Source organism: Pan paniscus, chromosome 4 (assembly GCF_029289425.2).
Source record: "Pan paniscus chromosome 4, NHGRI_mPanPan1-v2.0_pri, whole genome shotgun sequence".
Taxonomy (NCBI): domain Eukaryota; kingdom Metazoa; phylum Chordata; class Mammalia; order Primates; family Hominidae; genus Pan; species Pan paniscus.
In genome coordinates this window covers 140,092,902-140,098,901 of record NC_073253.2, presented here as the reverse complement: position 1 = coordinate 140,098,901, position 6,000 = coordinate 140,092,902, and the positions used below count along the sequence as shown (strand labels likewise).

Sequence of the window (6,000 nt, the reverse complement as noted above, 5' to 3'; positions counted from 1 at the left end):
TAAGAAAATTGACTATGTCTTCTACCCTTGTGCTAACTTCATAAAATTTGAAAGGATCGTTACAGTAAAGACCATATTCAAAAATAATAATGCTATGAAGTTAGAACTTAACAACAAAAAGAATTTTTAAAAACCCCACATTTGAAAATTTAAGAAAAATTTAAGAAACTCATAAGCCAAAGAAGAAATCATAGTACAAATTTGAAAATACTTGAAATTTAGGAATTCCATGTCCAACCATAATAAAAGAGTGAGTATTGAACTATAACAAACAATTATAAAACTAAACCAAATGACTATTTTCTGCCATTGGACAACAGGTATAGGAGAAGCAGAAATATAATCCCTGTGGTCCTTGACAAAGAAAAAGGGAAACATATAGGTAAGTCTCACTTTTCCTTCTGTGATGCAGGAAGAGGCACACAAACTAACAAATCAGATATTGGGTTCAGGACTAACAGGTGAGCTGGAAGTTAAGGATGGTTACAGGAAAAGGGGAGATATATAAAAGGAACCCCATAATTCTGCAAAGGGGCTTATCATGGGTTCTTGATTGGGTTTGCATGTGTAGTGCAAAGTGCCACAAAACTTAGCAGAGAATAGCTGATTTTTGCTGGGAGAGGAACAGAGATAGCAATAGGTATTTCACAGAAGAGGAAACACAGATGACTAAGATAATATTGAAAGATGGTCAACCACATTAGTTGTTAGGAAATGAAAATAAAATTACACTGGGGTATTATTTCATACTCGACTCATTGCTCCACCTTCCACTCTCCTACACCAATAAAAATATAAATAAATCAAGTCCAGCAATATCATGTATTGGTGAGGCTAGGGCAAATAAGATTCTTATACACTGAGAATATGAAAAGTCATTTGTTACAACTACTGTGACACAGTTTGGGCATTAACTAGTATATCTGACATAGTGATTCTACCACCAAGTAGACCTTAGAGAAACTTTGCCCATGTGTCCCAGAGACATGTGCTTGAATATTCACAGCAGCATTGTTTATAATTGCTTATAATAGCTAAAAACAAAAAAAGTAATGCCTATCAACTGTAGAATAGACAAAATACAATTTTGTCAATACACAGAAATATTATATACCAGTGAAAATTAAGGAAATATGGCTTCATTCATAGATCTACAAGAATAAAACTCAAAAATAAAAGTACATCAAAATTTTAGTAAACTACATACACTATTATATAAAGTTCAAAGTAGAAACAATGAATAATATAGTGATTAGGTATACTAATATATAATCAACATATTAAAGGGGATATATAGATAGAAATGTAGGTAGGAGATAGATAGATAGATAGACAGATAGATAGATAGATGGATAGATAGACTATAATACATAATTGATATATTAGAGGCAAAACCATAAAGGAAAGAAAAGAAATATATAAAATTAGGTTATTCATTGCCTCTGAGGAGGGAGGTGAGCTATATAATTAGAGAGGGGCACAGAGAGAATATATACTGGTATGCTTTCATATGTAATCTGATTGATGGATCACAGTTGCTAATGTTATTCTTTGTTTATTAATACTTTTTTACCTGTATGTTTGTGTGTGTACAATAAGCAGTTTATATATTTTTGTATGTATGATATGTTTTATAATAAAATAATATTTGGTAGAAGAATTGAGATTTAAATTCAGAGAGAATTACTCTAGAACCCATTGTCTTAATAAATATACATACAATGAATTAGTAAATGGATGGAATTATCTGTTCACGTTTGCTTTCCTTTCACAGGTGGTCTTTCCTTTGACATCTTTCTATAATTTTGAGCCTAATAATTCATAGTCACCAAGATATGCTTCTAAATCTTCATTCAGTGTTTGATGCAAACAGTTTCTGTGAATTGTCTCTTTTAATCTTCTCAACAAACCGACATGGGAAATGCCATTTTTATTTCCAATTTACAGATGGCAAAATACCGGAGAGGTCACACAGATGTGAAAAGTAAGAGTGGAGATTCAAGCCCTGCTTTATCTGTCTCCAAAATGAGTGTTCCTAAGCACCACCAGATATTGTCTAAGAAAAACAAAGGTTAGCTTTTCTGCGTTGCTGCCTCTTTAGGAACAGAACTACTCATCCATATATATAATTCAGCACTGGTGACTATTTCAGTTCTCACTTTTCCCGATTTGCTCCATTTTGTACAGCTTGCTTACTCATATACAAAATGGACATATTACAAACTCCATTAGACCACGATCTTTGTTCTAACTTCATTTTATTGACAAGCTTTGTAATTTTTATTTAAGCAAAAATTTGTAAAATTGAGAAAGGAATATATTTCATAAATTAAATTAATCTAGGTAATTTTGTTTTCCATATGCAGATGTATTCAAATTGACTGCAAAGACCTATGTATGGCAAAGTGCTGGCTGTGGCAGCCAATTTTTCGGTATCTCATTCACACTTTCTTTTGCTAGGCTCTTTCAGTTCATTTCAAATTAGACTAATTTGTGTATTTGTACACACAGTTCTATTTTGTCCTCTATGAGTATCTTTCTAAAGGATAACAAAGAAAGAGAATAAGACCTTTAAAAATCTTATTCCTTATTTTTATCACTTTACTTGATGGAAATTTGGGGGGACAATTTAATGTAGTTGACTCTTCAAATATTCTGAAGTTTTATTTCTGAGATACTAATGAATATTAATAAGACTTTAAGTGATTTGTTGGAAAAAAATTAGGAAGAAAGCAACAGATTGCAGCATTGTGAGGATACAGCTTAAAATAAAGAAATAGTTATTTTAGTTTCACATTAAAGTATAAACTAAAGTTATCTCTCTTATTTATTTTTTTCTGTTGCAAAACATGAGTTGAAAATAAAACCCACAAACTCCCAATAAGGAGAGCTTGGGGCTTGAAGTTCCTAGACACATGCAATATACACATACATACGTGAAACTGGTTTAAGTAGCTGATGATTTTAGGAGTGAAAATAGCCTCAATGCAGCTGTAAAAAGGACACAAAAGGACTTTCTTTCTCACTATCTCCCCATCCTCATCCTCACCATTTCTCAGCAATACTTTCTCAGAACCATCTTCTTTCTCAGCAAACCTCTTCCACATGATCTCAAGATGACTATCAGCATATTAGCAGTTCCATATTTTTTTGTCAAAGTCCATATAGGGAAGAAACAATCTTTTTTTCCATAGCTAAACACCTTTAACAGAGTTTCGCTGACTTTGAATTAACCTATTTTTGTGTCTTGTGCCCATGTCTGAGTTTATTGCTGTTGCCAGGAAGATAAAAGGCTAATTACCTTAAGAAAATTTCAATTAAATTATAAAACTAGCAGTGAAGTCAATTCCACTCATTTATATAGCTGGGAAATTTGGAGTACTGCTAGGAAGAAAAAAGAGAAAATGATTATAAAAGAGGAAAACATCAAATGACCACTGAAATATTTATGTGGAAATTCAAGCTAAATGTGAGGAAATAAAAGTATCATCTTAGGTCAATCCATGGTGGATAAAACTAGAATTCCATCTCTGAAGGTGGCACATGCCAAAAAAAAAAAAAAAAAAATTAGGACAAATGTGCGCTAGTCACAATGTCTTCTTTAGAGATTGGGGTAGTCCCTCAACTCACTTTAATCAACTCTTCATCTTTTGATTGAGTTCAACTACTTTTAATTAATTTCTCACCAATAAATTTCTGTGAAGTAAAATATAATTTTCTTGTTCCTAGAAGTTTTTTTGTTTGTTTGTTTTTTGTTTTAAGACGGAGTTTTGCTCTTGTTGCCCAGGCTGTAGTGCAGTGGCATGATCTCAGCTCACTGCAACCTCTGCCTCCCGGGTTCAAGCGATTCTCCTGCCTCAGCCTCCCAAGTAGCTGGGATTACAGGCATGCACCACCATGCCTGGCTAGTTTTGTATTTTTAGTAGAGACAAGGTTTTCCCATGTTGAGCAGGATGGTCTCAAACTCCCGACCTCAGGTGATCCGCCCGCCTTGGCCGCCCAAAGTGCTTGGATTACAGGCATGAGCCACTGCACCCGCTAGAATCTTTACTGGAAATGGTTAGAAGCCTAGTGATCAAGTAAACATGATTTTATTTTGCACCCTGCTGAATTACCTGCATCAGATTACTATGTGGGAAAAAGAAATCCCACTTTAAAGTTGGCACTAATTCTGGGTGTGTGCCTAATTGTCAAATGAAGAGAAAAATCAGACACCTTGTGCTTAAAAATACCCCTTATATGAAATTCCCTCTATCCTTAACTAAACCCCTTATAATCTAATGGAGGAGGTAGATGTATTTCCCTGCAATATTTGAGGCAAAAAAAGAGGATGTTTAGACAATAGTTTTAAAGCTAATAATATTAAATATATTACCCATATAGGAAACTATCTTGGAAAGTGGGCAGATAGAATACGTAACTAATTTGTTTGACTGAAAGAATATTCAGTCAACTGTGTCCATCTGCACAAAAATTATTTTCAAAAATTTCTGGTCTTTAATTGCTTCACTGACATGATTAATTCCAATACTATTTTTGAGTACTTTCTTGTGCTGATTACTGGGAACTTGAAGATGGAACAGAAAAGACAAAGACCCATACTACATTGAAGCTGGGATGACTATCTTTTAAAATAATTCCAACTAGGCGGCTAGTATTTCTTAAGATAGTTACAGTTGTACTTATAGCTCACTTTTTTTTTTCTGAAGCATGTTTATTGGTAGAATTGGCCACGTCAATATTATAGACCTTGGACTCAAAGGGTCTCCCCATTTACTACTTGAGCTTTAGTGAAAATGCTTTAATCTTAACACTAGTAATTTTCTCTTTTGAAAAAGGTCACTTTTTTAGTGATTTACTTTATAATAAAGTAATTTTTTATAATAGATAAATAAAATGTAATGTAGTTAAAGAGCTGAGCAGAGTTTGTGGTATAGAGTAAGTGCTCAACATATGTCAGATATTATTATAATTTTTATTATGATGGGTAATTATATGATGGGTAATTTTAAGTGTCAACTTGATAGGCTAAGGCATGCTCAGATAACTGGTAAAACATTATTTCCAGTTGTGCTTGTGAGGGTGTTTCTGGAAGAGATTAGCACTGAATTGATAAACTAAGTAAAGCAGATGGCCCTCTTCAGTGTGGGTGGACATCATCCACTGAAGTCCTGTATAGACCAAAGAAGTAGGGGGAAGGGTAGGAGTTGAGACATTCATCTTATCCTACCCTCAGACTTTGGTGCTCCTGGTTCTTGGGCTTTTGGACTCAGACATAGACTTCTTTCATCATTACTTCTCCAGATTATCAGACTTTTGGACTGAGATTGAATTACATGAACCACTGGCTTTCTTGGATCTCCAGCTTGCAGATGGCAGACCATGGGACTTCCCAGCCTCCAGAACCACATAAGCCAATTCCTATAATAAATATCTTCTTATCTATATTTCTATTTATCTATGTATATATGCATGTATGTACATTATCTATCTATCTATCTATCTATCTATCTATCTATCTATCTATCTCCTATATCTCTTATTGACTCTGAAAAACCCAATATGATTTATTATTATTATTATTATTATTTTGAGATGGACTTTTGGACTTTTGCTCTTGTTGCCCAAGCTAGAGTGCAATGGTGCCATCTCGGCTCACTGCAACCTCCGCCTCCTGGGTTCAAGTGATTCTCTTGCCTCAACCTCCCAAGTAGCTGGGATTACAGGCGCATGCCACCACGCCCAGCTAATTTTTTGTATTTTTACTAGAAACAGGGTTTCACCATGTTAGCCTGACCTCAGGTGATCCTGACCTCAGGTGATCCTGACCTCAGGTGATCCGCCTGCCTCTGCCTCCCAAAGTGCTGGGGTTACAGGCATGAGCCGCTACACCCAGCCTGCTATTTTCTATAATTATCTGGCCAAATAGAATAGCTGAACTTTAGGGACTAGTCTTCTTGACATGTCATATTAAGCTTGTTGTATCAAAATATTAAATTA

At 34.5% G+C, this 6,000-nt stretch overlaps 1 long non-coding RNA gene across 1 annotated transcript in view; it reads left to right on the top strand.

Moving 5' to 3' along the window:
• The first annotated feature begins 1,950 nt into the window (after positions 1-1,950).
• Positions 1,951-6,000, top strand: part of LOC129397823 (uncharacterized) — a 53,593-nt gene continuing 49,543 nt past the window's right edge. The window contains exon 1 of the long non-coding RNA XR_008625443.2: positions 1,951-2,071. This is a non-coding gene — a long non-coding RNA (uncharacterized LOC129397823). The remainder of the gene's footprint in view (positions 2,072-6,000) is intronic.